This window comes from Rhopalosiphum padi, chromosome 2 (genome assembly GCF_020882245.1).
Source record: "Rhopalosiphum padi isolate XX-2018 chromosome 2, ASM2088224v1, whole genome shotgun sequence".
Lineage (NCBI taxonomy): Eukaryota > Metazoa > Arthropoda > Insecta > Hemiptera > Aphididae > Rhopalosiphum > Rhopalosiphum padi.
In genome coordinates, this window is record NC_083598.1 from 70,193,364 (window position 1) to 70,215,020 (window position 21,657).

At 30.3% G+C, this 21,657-nt stretch overlaps 1 protein-coding gene across 1 annotated transcript in view; it reads right to left on the reverse strand.

Moving 5' to 3' along the window:
• Positions 1–21,657, reverse strand: part of LOC132922840 (protein Wnt-5b-like) — a 65,046-nt gene that overhangs the window by 28,447 nt on the left and 14,942 nt on the right. The gene's annotated exons all lie outside the window — the stretch shown is intronic.

Here is a 21,657-nt window from a genome sequence, read left to right on the forward strand (position 1 = left end):
AGTGTGTTTAAAACAGTTACGCCATTTCATACACGATAATACTGGGTATTATATTATAATATATACCTGTAAATCCGTGCTCAGCTTTTTTGAAAGCAGTAAAAATAAGAATTTTCAACTATTCTCAGATTATGTTATTCCAAAAAAATAAACAACTTAATTTGTATGAAAAATTAAAAACATAAACATACAGAAAAAATATTGAAAACGTTAATTTTTATATTTTATTAACATTAAACGATATATTATATAGGTATAATAGGTATATATAATCAATAGACAAAAATAAGCCTGAGAGGGTGGGGATATGACACGCTCATTTCGTCAGCACGCCTCTGATATGCATAAGTAAATTATACTAATTTTCATATATTATTATGTTTATATAATTAAATGGAACATTCATCTGAGGACCGGGACGCCGTAGGAAGCATCAATAAAATAAAGCATACAGAGTCCCAAGAAAACACTGAAAAGTGCTATCTTATGTTAACGATAAAATGTCATACTTTTACAGTATAATCTTTATTTTAATTGTATATTTTATTTTAGTTGTATACAATATATTATTTATGACACGATAACATATAATCGGCACGAAACATATTTTTTGCTACGTCAAATACGATTTTGAAATGAATTCACCCCTGCACAATTACCTATATATATACAATGTGCGCCCCTGCAGGCGTATTAGGCGCAGATTTCCATGTTCGGAGAGGCGTGGTCGTGTCAATCAGATCAGCAAAATATAGGTCGTAAATTGTCGTATTTTATCGTAATATATAATCTGCATCGGACTAAAAACGAAACGGTCCGAGAGGACACCCAATTAGTTAAACGTCTACGCGCTCCCGTGGTCCTCGTATAACGAGCTCCGCCCTACAGCCGACAGTACGCTTATCACGCCGATCGTCCGTATACAATTAATAGCGTATAAGTCTGTATTGAGTGCACGCGCGGCGGACGTCGGGCCGTCTCGTAGAGCTTTTTATGTTCTACGCGGCGTATAGCCGGTGCACGCGAAATGACGGGGTAAAAGGCGGGATGGCAAATGCCGTATATTATGTATTTTACGTACACATATATCTTCTCCTATTATAAACAATGTTATATATTTTAGTGTGTACATACACTCGGAGTGTGCATGCGCGTCTGCTGCTCGCATATACCGAGGACCCGAGGGCAATTATATATATTATAAAATATCGTAAACGTACATATTATTATTATTATTATTATTATTATGTATACATGCAGCGAAAGCCCGTTTCCGGGTGGGCGGTGCAGTGGGATGACGGGCAGGCAAAGGGTTGAGACGGCGGGAAGTATAACGACTTAATATACCGTCGACTGTGCGGTGTAGTAATAGCAGAGGTGGCGGGTGGTGGCGGCTGCATCGTCGGTTGCGGTGGTGGATGGTGGTATAGTCGTATATAGTATTGGAGTGCGGGACTGTGCAACGGCAACAGCAGCGGTATAAGGCGAGGGGAGTTAATATTTCATTTGCATCCGTTCGACCGTGTATAACTAACTATATTTCACCGAGCGCGCGCGAGCGGTAATCATAAAACGCCGGCGGGCTCCCGAGACCGTGTATATATATATATATATATATACGTATTATATGATCGTCAGCGTGTGTACCGAGCGGCGGCGGCGGCGACGACGGGACGAGACGGGACCGGCTCCCGGGACTGCGCGGCCGTAAATATAATGTGTACACGCGATATAGCGAAGCGAAAGACAAGAAGCGTACACGGGGCGGCTCTTCGTGCGCACCGAAAACAAACAACGTGTTGTATGGTAATAATATACAGTTGAAACCCCTTGAGCGCGGACCACTGTACACGGTTGTTCGGCGTCGGCGGGCTAGAAAGCCACGCGGAGATGATGCGCGGAGTAACCGGACAACGTAGTTAATTATCGCTAAAACGTTTGAGCTTTCGACGGGGATTTTTTTATATCGTTTCCCTGCGATATAACATTTAATTTGGTTAATTAATTAGTCGTGTTTTGATTGTTACCATATTATACAACATAATATATACGTAACACTAGCTGACCCGGCAATGTTTCGCTATTACTTGATTTTTATTGAATGTATATTTTTAGATCAAATGAACATAATTGAGCTGTTTGGTATCAATTATTGCATTTAATTTAAATAAGGGAATTTGTGCAATATGTAAGTTACTGCATGTTAAACATATACAATATGCACAATACCATATTTCATAAACTATATAAAACGGTTATTACATAAAAAAATAATATAAATTATCATTAAATTGCTTGTCAATTAATCATTAAATGTTTATAAAATGAAGTAATATAATATTTAAAAAGTTTTTTCAATTAAGTAGGTATAGTATAAATATAAGATTAATTTAAAATTTTAAAACAGAAACAATTCCCATGCTTTAGAGTTTAGATCTAACTGTACACTTTACGAATATCCTATAATATGAAATCAATAAAAATCATCAGATTTTAATCTGATTTTAATCTGATTTTAAGATTAATCTGTATTCTGTATCAGGCTTTAAATTACCATGTATAATATTTGACCATTGTTCAAAAAAGTATTTTTAATATTGACCATAACTGTTTATTTAATGTGTAATTATTTTGAATTGTGCGACAAATCGCTATGATTGTATATTACATTTTAAATCTTGCAGATTAACGAAATAAAATTCATGTATAAGCCTTCCTAAAGCAATATATATATATATATGTGATAAAAAGCAAAGTTACAAATCCTTCACAATTCTCAAAAATTGTTCGATATAATTTTTACTGAAAACGGTTCAATAGTCTATGACTTTATAGAGGACGAGGAAATAAATAAACATTTATTATCATCATACATTTATAACTGCACGATTTCAAAAACATGGTATATTGAACATTTTGTATACGACGCATGTTCGTTGTCTAGGGTTTTAACCAAACATTATAATTTTTAAACAATAAATTATTTAACCGCGGTTCGTATTATATATAGATTATATATATGAGATGAGGTAAGCACTATTCAAACTTATGTTGTGTACTAACACGTCCATCCTGCATCATCTAAAAAGTATTTGATATATACCCATATGCCCTATATACGTAGTGGAGTTTCTGAAATCGTAATCAGTTAACCGAAAAAGAGTATTTTCAATAAATATCATTATATGATGGCAAAATAAGAGATGTTATGGTTTTTTTTTATAGATTCAGAGTATGTTTTGATATTTTGTTAGAAGAATGTATGTATCGAGCATATGATTTATAATGTCAAGAAATTAAAAAAAAAATTATGTACATTAAAATCTGTTTTTAACTAGAAATTGTGTATAAAATAGCCGCTTAATGTTCGGTTGACAATTTGACATGCGGTATACGTATACAGTTTACCGGTATGCCAACGTTTGGACGTTTCCGGTCAGACTGCCAAACAAAAAATATAAAAAGACTTCCGTTTTGTTGTATATTTTTCCTTCTTTTTATACTGCACTTTCGCGTGACAGATTGCGCTATAAATCGTTCGACAAACATTTTGTTCAAACAAAAGCCGGTTTTGTTTGCGGTAAGTACGCTCAAAGGATAAAAATGAATAATATACGGTGCACGAAGAAACGTTTCCGAAAAAAACGTTATATTTATCATTATATATTTTTTTATTATTAAAAAGAAAATAGACCACCTCTTATTATATATATATAATATAAATACCATAAATATTCTTATAAAGTTATAAGACTGTTTATAATTCACTATGGAAAACATGACGTATATATGCGTAATAAGTTATAATTTTTAATTTATATTTTATGAAAAGTTTTATACCGTAAATATCATGTATTCTTACTTATTTTTAATATTATTTTTTTTCCAGCGATGCATCGCGATGATAACATTTTATACCATTAGCTACATATGTATATATACATATTTTATTAAATTATATGAAATTGACATCGAATAAAAACTGCATTTCGAATTAATATGAATATCATAGTATGTATAACCAATTCATATATTAGATAGTAAATCAGACCAGATCACTTACATTGTGAATTATTAAAAAACTACCTCGGAAAATCAACAAATCAACCAGTAAATTGTATAAAATTTGATACCACACAAAATAAGTAGACACATTCTATTTTAAAATTAAGTACTTTATAAGGAGAAATAAAAATAACCTACATCGTTGAAAATTAGAAACCATCGGAAGCAGAGTAAAATAATATTACGAGTACGCTGAGTTGCTTATATCAATAATAATTTTTTAATATAAATTTTTAAATTACTATCATTGTTTGTTTCAATAAAATGCTAAACTTATAATTTATTATATATATATAAATAAATATTGATGTACATAAGTTCGTGTATTACGAGTAACATTAATGACCTTCAATTATAACAACTTTATTAGAATTCGTATTATATATTATACTTCGATAACCAAAACATTAACCAAACGTGTATATTCAATATAAAAGAAGAACAAGTTACACAGTTATAACATAAATTTTCTAATAACACGATTGTCCACTTATAAAATATTACCAATACATTACAATTGATCATTATTTATGTCTTGTATATACTTATTAAACTGCCCTTAAGGCCTTTTAATAACCATACGATATATTATTGCATTTCAGACTTCAGTATTTCACTGTCTAGTTGTATCTTATACAATTCTGTTAGGTATAAATTAAATATAACAATTACTCATCACTACATCATATTATATACCTCATATAATATACAGTTCACATCCCAAGAGATATGCCCAAGCCTAACAGTTTTCATTCGTAATTTACAACTTTTCTTTATGAAAATTCAATAGAACCAAACATTGGACATGTAAATATATGATTACACACTGAGAGGCTGTATATCGAAATATTAATTAATGTTTATGATGAGTATATTATAAGTTATAATTTATAACCAAACAATTTTTAACAAGTTTGACTCGAAAATTAATAACATAAAAACTATTTATCAACGTGGCTGTCGTCAAATTAATGAATCCCCTGTAGTTTGTCATCTAATATCGTCAAAGTACTTGATAATAAATATCTTCAAATTAAATAGCCACTGTGACAACTAGTGCAACATCACATGTCCACATACACACCTATCATTACTACGGCATTACTCTATACGATAAGCAGCTATATACTAGCTGTTTCTACTTCACCTTTGAATTATAAAATCTCGATGATATAATTTTGATGCACCAAAGTATCTCTATTTTATAAATACGATCTATTCAATATTTATAAATATTTCCGTGTAGCTTTTTAACCGAACACACATGACGTAATCCATTTAAACCGAAGACACCGCAGAAACTAAAGATTTTAATATTCGCAAGAGTGTAGGATAGCCGCTTATTACTTGAATACACGGTATAGTTAACTATGCCCCAGGATAATAATTATATGCGGAAGGTATATCGTACATTTATGCATAAATACAAATCAACATCACGACGATAACTCAATTCTTACACATAGAACGAGTGTTGTTATACGCGTATTCGAACGCTGCTTCATGACAAATCATTAAACCATAATACCATCGCCCCTGAACGGTCCTTGTTGTAGTATTAAAATGAAAAGTAAAGACTGTTGTGATAAATAAATGACTTTCGTTTGAAATCACCCGGAACAAAAGCCATACTATTCGCATAGTTCTTAAAGTGACGCTTGGTAGGTACGTCAAAAGTTACAAATGATTTTCGAACGGTTGCGGAATTGCATCCAGGCGTATAATGCATACGGCGAACAATATTATGTATATGTAATATTCTAATATATACATACATGTGTGTGTGTACGCAACAGAATGTCACACTATGTGATCGCATCTTTTTTCAAGTTCACCGCGGCGGTGAAGTGTAACAAAGCACGCCACTACAAGGGTGTAATAATATAATTCTTTAATATTTGAAAAATGTAAAACATTACTTGATACCCCTATGAACGGCACACTTGTTTTAAACAAACATGCATAGTAAGTATATACGCACATGTACTATAGAGTATAGAGTACAGGGGTGAAAGTTCGGTTCCAGCGTACGACTATACAACGTTATAGCTGTTGCCTCTGCCTGTTATAAGGATATGTCTGGTGAAGGTCATATTATATTCTACACATTGTTCACGTACAACACGTGTCTATATATTTTAGTATACGTATAAATATCACGATATAATATTTTTATTTTTAATTACTAATTGACCAGTAAGAATAGAAATCATCATTGATAAATTACTATGATTTATAGATACACTAGACAGCACAGAAATGTTTATAATTAATTATATTAACCAAAATTCAACTAGCCGCCCGGAAGATTATTAAAATAGTTATGTATATTTAATATTAGTCAAACTTGTGAGCGTCGTAGTAACATAAACACTTTTTGAATAAATATAAACGAATTGATGACTACACCTTTTAAAATTGTACAACAGACAAAATTATAGTAGCTAAACCATAAAAAAATGAATTCTTAACATCTACAGTAATACACATAGTAATTTTGCAATATCTATTGGAATTTGGAAATAAACGCTGTATATGTCTGCATTACGAACTCATAAGCCAGCAGTCAATTGAACAATTTTAAAAAAAGGATAATCGAATACATACAGAGTATGTAAAACGTACGGAGGCAACAGAAAGTCGTCACAATATATGTGCAAATTACTTATACCTAGGTATGTCGCGTGATGTATAGTTGAATAATAATGCAATTATTAATTCATTGAAATGTAATAACCAATATAAATATAATAATCGACTCATCGTAAAAATATTATGCAATTGAATTTTGTTTTATTTTATGTTACATATTTTACAGTAAATGTACACAAGTATATATCAAATTTCATTCTATAATAATATTATGATATTTTATGAGAAATATAACAATTTGAAAGCGAAAATAGTTTTGAACTTGAGGTATCAATTTTAATTGTTTAAACTAAATAAATACACTGTATAACACAAAATCAAACAAAAATATTTTTCATTCGATTTAGAAACGTGGTATTTCGATAAGACTCGTAGACTTAATCTTATTAATGGTCAATTCGTCTTTAATCTTTATCACACCGTCGAGTTAGTACATCATGTTAAACAATATACGTAATACGTGACCAAAAACTGTAAATAATATAATTTACTCGTATCTGCTATAGCCCTATAGGGATGTCAATGTGACATTGTAGGAATATAATATATAAACATATTAAGCTTGTAATTATAACTTATATACGTATTCAAGAATATTTTAAAACGTCGTAGGGAATAAAGGCTAGGTAATTTTTTAGATGTTTCCTAAACCTTTAATGCGATCACAAATAAATTTTCGATAGTTTTTAGAACGTATTTATAAATAAATAAGCTACTTAACACTACAATGGCCATATCATTATGGTTTTTTTTCTGTTTCAGATTTATTATTATTTTTATTGTTATTATATGTATATATAAGTGGAGGTATATATGATACGACAAAGTCCAACGAATATTATTAATGTCTGACTATACCGATCAAAACCATCGAGTTTAGAAAATATAAAACGGAAAAAAGTTATCGATGGGGGCAAACTGCACGGTCCGCATGAAACACACCCTGCAGCGGTGTAACATTATCGAGCGTTACAGTCACCGCTCGCGTCGCGTATCTCGGACCGTCGTTTACCGCGGCGGCGGCGGCAGCGGTGCATCTGCGCCCGCCCCGATAAATCGCCACCGTCGATGTATAATACGTAATATTCTTCGCACCGCGCGCGCACACACACACATACAAACTCATACATACACGCACGCGCCTCACATACACACACACACACACACACACGAGTATAATTTACGGCACGTCCGTCGACTGGCGAGCGAGAACGCGTCCCGGATGATTTATACAAAAGGGGCGCGTGTCCGCGCGTGCACGTCGTACACATACTGCACTAGGGGTGGGCAGCGCGCGAGCGTACCGGTCCCATTAATCAAGCTCAACCCCCTCGTTTTTGTGGGTGCGCGCGCGTGTGTGAGGACGGCGGCGGCGGCAGACACCCCCGTGCAGCGCGGTGGCGCGACGGCGGCGGAGCGCAACACGATGGATTTCGCTCGATTCCTTTTGATGTGTCTTCGGAAAATCTATTAGCGTAATGAACGGACCGGACCGATACGCGACGGCCGCGCTCAGAAGCGGCGCTATTATATTATAATATATATATATATATATATATATATGTGTGTGTAGTACTGTAGTGTATAATACGGTGCACGTATATATACACGATATCAATTATATTATATGTTCGGTGAAAGCGGTTACTCGGGCGACGATGAAGGTCTGCAGATGCGAGTTAATCTGCGATGCCGATGTTGCTGCTGGCCGCGAAAAACGAATCTCCGAGGGCGCGCAACAACGGGAAACTCGCCGCAGCGGTAGACGAGCCACGAACGTATACGCGGGGGATACCTATACAGCACGTAGACGATTGCGCGTATTACAATATATTATTATGCACTCATCGGATGGACGTGCGTATAGTGTGTATACACTGTGCATAGTATATACTGTACACTGCACACAGTTATAAGTATTTAAAGTTTAGATGTGCGAAGTGGAGTGATACGGGGTTGCCCTGCAAAATGTTTTTCCACTACTCCGCTTGTCTAAACTTTAAATAAACTACTCGCCCTAAATTCGATTTTATGTATCAAAATACTCAAAAAATTATTCTGCTTTGAAATATGAAATTAAAACTCTATGTTGTCATTCAAAAAAATAAAAAACTTAAAAAAATATAAGGACAAAAAATATTTAAAAATATAATTTTTTAATAAAAACCTTGTTTTTTTAACAACTTGAAACTATGTAAAAAAATGTTTTCAAAAACATGAATACTTTTTGAAATAATGAGTGTTTAATGATAAAAGAATCTACCTGTAGAGATACCTCGAGATATCCCCGATATTGTTGAGTGACTATTATTTTACACGGATGACAGATATAAGACGTAAATATTAACTATATAATGCTTAAAAAATAACAAAATCCAAATAAATAATGTTAGGATGGGTTAAAGTTTTTTGTAAAATTTGAATAAATTATGAAAATGAAGTGTCAAGAACATTTTTTGTACTAATATTGTTTAAAAAGAACATAAGTTGTATAGCCAAAAGGGTCAAAAAATCTTCTCAAAATGTGTATTTCTCTCTATAACCTCCCATTTCGATATGAAGACATCCTGCTAAAATATTTATTGATATTACCGTGAACACACTTAATATATTATGCTATAATACTATATATTACATTTTTCACTATTATACGATACTATAATACCTGTACGGCAAGGTTTATAGATTATAATCTATAAACCTTGCCTGTACGGTAGCCAGTATTGCTTTGCTCATCAAATGAAAAATAGCATATTTATAGTATGTTGATAAAAAAGTTTTCAAAATTAACTATACACCATATGATGGTTGTACGAGTATAAAAATATTATAATTCAAACGTAATATAACGCGCAATATAGTAGAATAATTAAATGAATAAAGGTGATATTCTAAACTTGCTATTTCCAAATCACCACCAAAAAAGGGCCCATTTTCCGTGTCCATATATTAAAAAACTAAAATTGACTAATAATTTAAGCACCACCCTTATAAGGTATGCTCCATAGCTATTGCGCCAATATTTTGCACCTATATCCTTATTATTATTTTTAAATAATGTATATTTAAATACAACAACTATATCGTAGTCAATACTACAAACACGTGCTAACATGTACATATAATATATCATTTTTGGGCGGAAATGTAAATGTTGTCTTAGATCCACATGATCTATGACCGTAGCGGCTGCCTCTAATATAACACCGACACGTCATACGTGTTCGCGATACGTGAAGAATATTATTTAGTTGTAACCATGTAGATACTAGGTGCACGTATTATATAAAATGCATGTCCATAAATAACGTAATCGACTTTTCCACAATCTGTGGCGCGCCCGTGATCGAGCGATATGCCAACCAGATGAATGTATATTGTATATTTAACTATGTATATAATATTTATATATATACTGTAATCTCCGTCGTGTCCGTATTACTCGTATAATACATAATACATATATATATAGCAAATACTTTATAAGTAAGAACTTGTAAATAATATTGAAACTTTGACGTCGAAGACGGTTCGCATGAAACGTTTGTAATGTACCTATAGTGTATATAATATATTATTAACCTATACGATGCTGCAGCGCGAATAAGAGATTTATAATATTATAATATTATATTATTATTAAATACAGACACGTACAGATAAAGATACTTTCTCGATCAGTTTGATATAGTAGTCGTCGTTGCTCAAAAATACCAAAATAGATAATGTATTATTGTAATTGACTGATGTTAAACGATCCGAGAAATTCACCAGTCCCACGCAGTTGTCATCAATCACTAGCAATCGCATTTTTAGTTAGTAACATATATAATCCGTCGACGGCTTGTTATTGCTAAATTAACTGTTAGCTGTTAACGAGTTTTTTTATCAAGTCACTATGAAATCGGAAAACTTTCAAATGATTTTTAGAACCAGACGAACCAATGAACAAATAATTTCATAATAAAAAAATCACCTCTTTACAAAATACATATATCATATAATGATAGGTATAATCTGTCTATAGAATAGATTTATAATACAAATCAATGTCAGTCATAGTCTGTTAACTATATTATCATAAAATAAACAGCAATGCACACTTATTTACAATTTGTAATCACTCTAATCATTTGAGATAAAAATATTCATATTTTACAGTAGGATAAAATAAAATAAAATAAGGTTTTAGGTGACTTCAATTAAGGATTTTTTTTCTTATTTTTTTTCAGTTTGAAACCCAATTGAGCACAGTTTACCTTTTTCACCACCCGATTGAGAATAGATAAAATCAAACAAAAGGAATCTAAAAAATATCAAAATACAATAAGATTGAGAACCGATTTTATTATTTATAAAATAATTAAATAAATATAATAATTAATATCATGTCTTATATAATATTATATATTTTTACTTACTAATATATATTTCCCACTTCTAATAAATATTTGGGTAAATCATTAGAATGCTTATTTCTTAAATAATCGACTATGTCATTAAAGTTACATTAATTTTTTATCTTACAATAAAACTAATATTTTTCAGTTAATTTCAATTAATCAATTGACCGAATTTTCGTCATTACATAAACCAAAGTTTTTTTGAAAACCATAATTACCAAGTGTATATGCGAACGAGACTTGCAAAATTATGAATTTTAAGTTTTATCAAAACTTTCAATGTTGCATTCATTTTACTATGCTCTATCGGATCGTTAAAAAATAGAAAGATCTACCATAGTCTTTTCTGAATATTTTTACCCCGACTATTGACCAATTATTATTATTATTATTATTATTAATGAAAACACTTAAAATTATATAAATACAACTAAAAAAATATAAAAAAATACAAAATTAAAAAATTCATAATGTATCATTAAATATTGTTTTAAAATGGTTCATTATTGTACGAGTTAAAAAGTCTACGGCACTTCAGTATAGATGCTGAAGTAGTATACATGCCGTTTTATTTTGCAGTTTTTCCAATACTCAAGTTGATATTTTGATATGCTACATATCAGAGTCTCGAAGTACCGACAAAGTTTAGTGATTTTCTTTCAAGTGCTCAATATGTGATGTCACTCATTAACATAATTTTTAAGCTAATTTATACGGAACCTTGATCTGAGAACATAAAAGTTACACCAAAAAATAATTTTTGGAGGGAAGCGGTGTTTTTGGTATTCAAACATTCGCCGATATTTTTAATATTTATATGATGATTAATTATTACCAGTGATAGGGTGCACATATATAAATTACAGACTGTTATAATAAATTCACAAAAAAATTTACCATTGCTATCATGACAAAAGATTACATAATGTAACTCATATGCTATAACTTAATATCAATTAACTTTCTTTTTTCTTAATTTTTATTATTAACCGAAACTTTTTTAGGGACCATAAGACGTTGACTATAGACACAGTTTGCTGTTTGCCGTATGCTAGTATATATATATATATATATATATATATATACATATATATATATATATATATACACACCCCGGAGTCTATTATGCTTCGCGATAGCTGCCGACGGACATTCCCCCAAGGAATATGTACGCGTTCTTATGTATATTCGTATTATTAGTACGTACTCACACGCATTTATGTAAGTTAACATATATATAATATATATTATAACGTGTATTACATTTTCGCCCGCGGACGAGTTGGGAATTTTAAATTAAAATATTTCCTCCCCCGCACTCTTTATACTAGTTACACGCACGCACACACACACACACACACACACACACACACACACACATATATATATATATATGTACATAGTATATATGTATATATACTACTCTGGCGGCGGCGGCGGCCACCGTGATATATATACCCCCTCGGAATATCCACCGCCACCGCCACGAAGACTGTGCGCTCGTGTGATTTATGTGCGTTGCGAGACTTAAGTGGTTCTGTAAACTGTCCTTTGTTGAAATAACGTGCTCTAAATCATCTAGCTCGCCGCCGTCTACCTGAATCTCCATACGTGTATATATATAATATGTGTATGAATTCATGTATCTATACAGTTATTACACTATATATATATATATATATATATATATATATCCATCTGATGCAACCGAATAACGCCGTTTGTACTTATATATATATATTATATATTATCATATGAATATACATTGTGAAAATATTTTTGACTGCTTGGTTTTGGCAAACACACGACCACCACGCTGTTAATTTTGTCTCAAGTACCTTATTAACATCGATTGCGTGTATTCACGCACCGATCGTGTCTTTGATATCATAGAATTAATAATAAACAATAAAAAAAAATTAGTTCAATTAAGATGCGGCTAACGACTACTTGAAGCAATTGATTTTCGAAAATCAATAGATTTATATAATTATAGCTGCAACGCCTATAGGCCATAATCAACAGCATTAAGTAGATACTGTAATAATCAGTAAATAGAAAATAATCTTGTTAAATAGATGAGTTATTATCAGATTACTCAGATTGCTTCATTCAAAACAAAAATCTGATGAAATTAAAAATAATATATTTCTAAGCCATTCTGGCATTAACAAATTAATTGTTTTTTTCTTTAATACAACTATACTTTTATATATCCAAAACCACAGCCAACCCCTATTATTAATTATTGTATAGCATACTAATAGGACGATTTATTACAAAAAAATAATATTTAATGCATTTTATAGGACACTATATAAAATACTATTAGCCATTAGGATTAATATAATATTATTGTATTCAAATAGAATTTTCATTGGTCTACTGAAAGTTTCGTCAATTTATTTTAGTTCATATGCGTTGAAGAACATTAATGTTCAACAAGAATGTATTCAAAAGTCTTAGACAATTATTTTATTGAATTCACTGCAATATAATATTAATTATTTTACATTGCTCCTACATTTTGTTAATTTTATAATAATCAAACATTCAAAGTCAAACATCACATTAGTATAATATAGTACGGTTATCTACTCTAATAAAATACAGTATATAGTATATACTTTTAACCACGCATGTGATACTGGACTTAGTCAGGATAGACGTACCTATATATACATTTATAATTGCTGCGTCAAGTTCCATTCATAAAATCTAACGATTCATGAGTGGAAACATAATAACGGGTTCTTCATTTCCGATACGAGCATAATTCATGGAATCGGTTAGATACATAAGTCGTAATAATAATAATAATAGTAATAACAAAAATAAACCATTGTCGATGTCTAAGCAGAAGAGCGATTTTCTTTGAAGTTTCAAACTGTTTCCCTTATAGAAAATAGTAAACACAAAGTAAAATATTATTAATAAATAAGAACTTGTCGAATACTTTACGATGAAACATAATAATTTAATACATATATTATACAAGAATTACTTGACAATCAGTTATTCAGATCTTATAGAATGTTGAATACTTGGATGATACAAAACAAAATATAAAAACTATTTTGAAGACTTTTATTTAATTTTTTTATGAATATATTGCACGTTGTATATGTAGGTGTATTTACATTTAAAAAATAATGCATATGCCATTAATTTGTTAAAATTACAAGTATAAATAAATATATTGTTTAAGCTAAACATTAATATATAGTAGATTTTGTTTTGTTTTAGATAAAAATATTTAATACAATTATTATTATGCATTTCTAATCTATATTTTGTACCAAATAATATTATAAATCTCAGTTTATGGACTACGAGTATTCTCTACTAAATGTATATTATTATTATATATGTTCATAAGAACATCTTCATAGAAGTACCTACACATATAATATATTTCAGTGCTTATAATATATTAATATATAAAAACATCTTAACAAGATATCACACCATTAAACTACATGTTAATTATCTGAACGAATCAAGCATTTAATATGCTCAAAATATGTATGCTATAAAATATTATTATAGTCTAATAAAATCTTATTTAACACACTTATGTGATTCTGGACAACCACATATTTAACAAAACATTTAGATGATTATTACATAAGTTATTTCTTCTCAACAACAAGAAAAACTTTTACAGAATACTAAGTGATTTAACTCGTTTCTTGATCCAACTCCAGTAATGTGTCATCACACGTGTTGAAGTTGAACTACATACAAAAACATAAATCCCATACATTATAGCAAATCAGTTATATTTTGTAGTATAATGGACCGTGATGACATGGTATGTCGAATGTAGATGGTGAGGGTCCAGTCAAGGGAAAATAAACTTGAATGTAAATATATTTGTAAGCGATGACTTCAAACTTGTTATCAAATGTAAAAAAATATATAGTGATTCTTTTAAAAATATATATATTTTTAATATTTTTTATTGTTATATTTTTTTAAGTTTTTCACTTTTTTGGATGACAAAGAACATTTTTTATTCTGAAGTAGAATATTTTTCGAGGTATTTCAATACATAAAAATCAAAATTCAGACGAGTAGATTATGAATTATAACTAGTATTTAAAGATTAAGTTGGCGTAATGGAATGATATATTAGGATACTCCGCAAAATGTTAGTCTACTCCTCTGCTTTTCTAAATTTTATAGTTTAAGTACTTAATTTAAAATAACTACTAATTTTAATTCGTGTGTATCAAAATACTCCAAATAATATGTTGCTTCAGAATATGAAATTAAAAATATATCTTGTCATTCAAAAAATTAAGAAGAAAACTTAAAAAATATAACAATAAAATATGTTTAAAAAATAAAAATAAATTTGTTTTATTTAGACTGGAAACTATACAAGAAAAATATTTACAAAGACGTTAATATATTTTGAAATAATGAATATTCAATGATAAAAGAATCGCCCAATATATTAAACAACTGTCATAAGATAATTTTTTACTTATGTTTTTCCAGTAACCCCATTAAAAAATAATTTATCTTTGAATTAGGGATCTGATAAAATATGAATGAGTCGTATTTTTATTTTACCGTTAAGTCTAAGTGAGTTGTATAAATAAATATATTTTTCTTATTTCTTCAAAAAAAAATTTTTTAAATAATATTATAATGAATGTTTGATAGTTAAAAACAAATCACAGAGTATGATGGTATACATTTTAATGCAACGAAGACACGAAGCTGTGTGTGTATATTTGATAAATTACATTTTTTTATGCACACTTACTCAAATAGGTATAAAAATAAACCTAAAATATTATTTTATAAATATGTATATAGCAATAAAGCAAATCCATTAAGATTGATAAACCCACAAATCTGAACTACCTCACACTGGTTTGGTTCTGGTAATATATATATATATATATTCAATATATTATAGTAACATATTAAGATCAATTCACCCCAACCATAATATAAAAGATCTTCCGTACATAATAATCAATAATGTTAACAATAATACCTTGGAATGTCCCTTAAAAACTCACGCATGTGGGTCTTCAACGATTTCCGCTTGATGAACCAGACCAAGTATAATATGATAAATATGTATAATCGCTCCGGTATATTTTTCTCAATTGTACACAGCATAATACACCACACGCCGAGGGATCCTTCGCCAAATACAATTTTTGTACAAAAGAAATAGATATTTATTTGATTCGCCCGAGTGCTCGGACATATATTTATTATTACTATTGTTATTATATTGGAGATGACCCATGATGGGCCATTTAGCTACTGGCTCACACGCACGCTGAGCATGTACACAGGTAATAAACCTTGACCACGAATATCTTCTGAGACCCTTCACCACAATACTGCATCTCTATGCATTGTCCTCTTGCAGCTTTAACCTCATTTTTAGTCCATAAATCATTCATTCAGACGAGAAAGACGAATAGAAAACAACACGCTCCACATCATACACAATCGCACCACTGTATGATACCTGCTGCAACAATATTCGTATGAGTGTACGATTATTTTTTTAATAACGTGACATTATTATCAATCATCACTAATATACGCTCGGTCGGACAGCTCTATAGTTATCATAGTTTTCTTCACATACAAACAACTGTGTTGGAATTTATTCTTGAAAAGTGTATTGCTGTATAATACTTTTAATATTTTTTTATACGAAACATAGTTTTCCATAATACATTAAAATTTAAAAGTTTATTGAAAAATAAGATAACAAATAAACCAACCTAAGTAGTTGCAAATGCACTGACAGCATATAAGTGATATCCACGGCTAGGTCAAACTTTATTAAGCTGATAATATTACCTTCCAAACGCTACCAAATTTGCAAAATATTTTAACAATTAGACATGAATTATGCTAATTTTAACTAATATAATGACCATATTCACTGTAAATTGATATTGATTATTAAAACATATAATTTAATATAACGTTTTATAACTTATAATCTTTAAAAGTATATGATTCTAAAATGTGAATGCTTATTTGCCTCCTTCGCTCAGACTCTTATTTTGTATACAATGAATTATTATTGAACTTAAATTTAACACATCCATTAGAACTATGACCTACTCAATGACGTAGTGAACTTGAAATTTAATCATACAACAGAATAAGCGAGTTATAAGATTTTTTTTTAAATTCGGTCTTATACTCTTGTCCATTACAAACAAGCACCTCCCAACGTACGTGACGATAATATTCTTTACCACGCTGCAAAACTATCGTTTCAAGTAATGGATATTATCACTTGTTATACACAGTAAATATTATAAAAACTATGTAAATACTTACCGTTGATCATTACACCAGACATTTACGATCACCTCAATATTATAGAGATCTCTAACAGTATACAAACTACATTTATATAGGTATATATTTATATATACTTCATTATATACGTGTATCTTCAACATTATATATATTATATACGTATACAAGCTCACGATACACAACGGACCTCTATTTATTTATCATTTTTTTTTCTTTTTCGAATAAACATCTATTTCGTGGCTCAACGGTCGTACATGCGACGACGATAAATAAATGAAACTTTTATCCGGTCGGATCTGCGTGCAGCCATTCCCACGAGTATCCCGTGAGCATTTCCTTCACGACGACGCGCGACGTGTCATAACCGGATCCCTCCGGCGAAGAGAAGTCACGAATTCCTCTATGCTTTACTTCTATTATACATTTATACCGTTGCAACTTCGAATGACACCATACTCGTTTCTCTTGTCGCTGTGTATATAAGTATTCACGATTTACCTTCCCCCCAGCACATGTGTCTGTTGCGTCAAATACATTGAATGCATTTTCGTTTACTTACTTTCTAATGATGGAAAATACTTTGACTGATAGGGATACACTACATGCTCATATAAGGATGATAAGTTTTCCATTTTTAAAACGCCGTATACAGTGGATTTAAACTTAAGGATTGTATGTCCATGTTATATTTTAAATACATAATCTAATACTGCAACACGATTAAAACGGTTATAATTTATAGTAATACAAACAAGACTGTAACTGAAAAAAAATGTCATGGGGAGGTCCGGACCCCTAGACTCCCCATCAGTTACTTCCTTGAATACAGCCATACAGAGCAAACTTCTGAACACAAATTTTTATAACATGCGTGACTTACGGAATATTAATTTATTTAAAATATCTGTATTTTCTTTATATTAACGTCAAGTAAATCATATACCATTACATTTTGTGAAATTTGATTCAAAAATGTTTTTATACAGGAATAGTTTCAAGTACTTATATAGACGCAATATTTAAATTTTTTTTAAACTTTTGATACTACAATCCATAATATAAATTTTATATTTTAAAGCATGATACTTTTCTAAAAATGTATAAGTGTATAGAATAAATGTATCAAATATTTAAAAAATAGTTTATTATTTAAAAACATTTTGATTTTAGCTAAGAGTATTTGATAAAATTGCTGTAGGTATAAATTAGGCTTAATTTAAAATATTTCACAAATTTGTGGTACACTACTCAGTACTCTCCTAATATTTCTGGTATTGAAATTGAAAGCAAAAATCAATTTTTTAAATATTTTATATGATATTATACCTAATATTGTTATAATTTGATAATTTAGGATACAAAGAGTATGATATTAAGTATTAACATGCTACATACATCATAAAATCATTATACACTCGCTTGACATCTGACAGTAATCGGTAAATCCTGTCATTAAAGTAATTTAAATAAAGTCTGTGAGTAATTTTAACTTAATAATTTAAACAATTTAATAAATACAATATGGTATAAATAAAATTATTTAACATCACATTTTCCACATACATTTTAACATATTTCCGAATACCTCATTATTTATTGTAATGTTGTCTAAACAAACTATCAAGAATTGGGCTATTTCCAAGATTAAAATTTTATCGTTCACTTGTATAAGGTGTAACAAGACTATTTAACAAACTTCCATTACAAATGTTAATATATTTGTTAAATAGTCCTGTTATACCCTGTATAGTATATACCCTGTATATATATTATATATTATATGTATATAATATTACCTAGTTGTTTTTTTTAATAGTTTATTATTATGGGCTTATATAATTCTATATAAATATATGACATATGTTATATGTATATAGTCTACGTGTGTATTTATAAGATGGTATCCATTAAAAAATTAAATGTTATGAATGTTGTGATATTATTTTCTAGATCTATGATTAGACACGTACTATATATACTAAATCCTACTTACGCTGTGTCTATAAACTTGCGAACTAATAACGAAGAGGATAAACTAAAATTCACATGAAAAAAATAATAAACGTTTTTATTTATTTACACCTCCCATCTTCCGGACGTGAACGCGCGATTTATTTTTTTTTCAGCGTGATCCGCAGTCATATAATGCAGTTTTGTACATTAAAAACGTTGTAAAAAAACCGTTCTAATGGATTTAATTGGTCAGATGTTAATAGCATATGCTCCCGGTTACGATAGTCAGTGATGTCCCCGTCATATACATAATATACACAAACTCACACTGGCGGCGTATTTTATATCTGTATGTGTGTAATTTTTACTTTTTTACGATCATCTCAAGTCACTCGTGGACCGGTTGATTTGCATTTTATGGTTGTCGACCATTCTCTGTGGTGGCCCCCAAGCTCATGTCACAATAGGTACTGCTTAGTCTCAGTGCGCTCACTATCCCCATATTGCAATTTGTCCTTCTGCACGAACTAATAATTTAAAATCCATGCTATTATAATTGCATATCAATCTATACAGTTGAATTCATATAAATATATATTATATTATTAGGTATACTCATATACTCACGTATTCATTCCATATAATATATTTATATTGCAATAATAATCTTTATTATAGAAAATAATATATACACACCAATGAGCTGGCTCGTTTAGCATATAAATCCATTAAAACCAAATTACATTTATACGAGATGATTGAATGTGTTTCCACGGCGTGATGTTTATACGTACACGTAAATCAATCACTGCCTAATGTCTATTTTTGGGAAGATGTGTAGTGCCGCGACCGCCAATCGCGATACGAACCAACTTAACAGTCGGAACACAAGCTGACGCGCAAGAGAATACACATACATATACAGGACACATATTGCCATATAGGTACTATATTATACATTTGCACGTATAATATATTGTCCCCGCGGTGTTAAAAGTCGCATACAATATAATAATGATAATAATAATTATAATAATGGTCGTTTCGTTAGATCTATACAGAAATGTACCTATAGAATATAGATATATATAATATAATATATGTATACGCCGTAGAGACAGCGGTGACAAAGCTTCCGATGTGCGAGACCAATCGCGCGGAATAGTCGTAATTAAACATCTGTCGGATGTAAACAATGACAGGCCCACGGACACGTAATGGGTTCTTTTTAATCCTATTGTCAAACAGCCCGATCGGTATGTCCTCCCACCATTTTTCATTTTAGGTCCATGACCGAGAAAAATGTTAAAATCACTTCTCGGAAATAATATGTATTATATTATCATATATTTTATATACCGTACGGGCATAGTATACACAGTTGGTACATAAATACGTAAAATGTTTAAAGTATAAACATGATGTTAATTCACAATAAAACGTCGTAATAAAATGCGGACATATCCTTTAACGCAATTATATTTCGTTAGACTGCACACGCATTCACAAGAGACGGTATCGGTCATTATTGGTTATTTACGGTCGTCAAATTTAAATAAATTAAAAAAACATAGGTATAACACTGACTAAAGATATTTTGTAATTCAATCATTTGTATGCAAAAGACGTTCGGCGGTTATTATTCATGAAGAAATAGTATGTGAATAAGTACCCGTGAATAGTGTTTAAAAATAAATAAAACTGATAGATATATTATATACTTATTTAGATTTTCGAATATATATTAGATAATAATGGGTAGAGTATGGTATAAATATTTACGGATTTTTAAGAAATACATTTTGTTAAAAATAATTTACCGTAAAACCTTTTTGTTTTTAACAGCGATTTGAAACATTTTAAAATCGAAATGGATACTTAAAAAATTACAACGCTCTATATTTTTAATATTAAAAAATTATAGTTTAATGTATTGGTGGTATACAATTGTACAAATTGTATCTATATTGAAAATTTTAAGCTACTGATCATAATACCATCTTACTATTAATATGCCCATTAGAAATTTATAAACATTAAATGAAGTACTACGCATGGTTTTAAAAAATGTAATATATAAAAGAAAATATCCGACACTTTCATTCAGTCATAAACGTCCAGACCAAACAACTGAGCTTATACATTTTTGTAGTATATAATTTGGTGTAATAACATGCGACAAGAATTTAAAAAAAATGCATTTTAAAGCTGGGCTCACTCAGAAGATTTCTTTTGACAAACGGAAATATAATATTCATATTGTTTG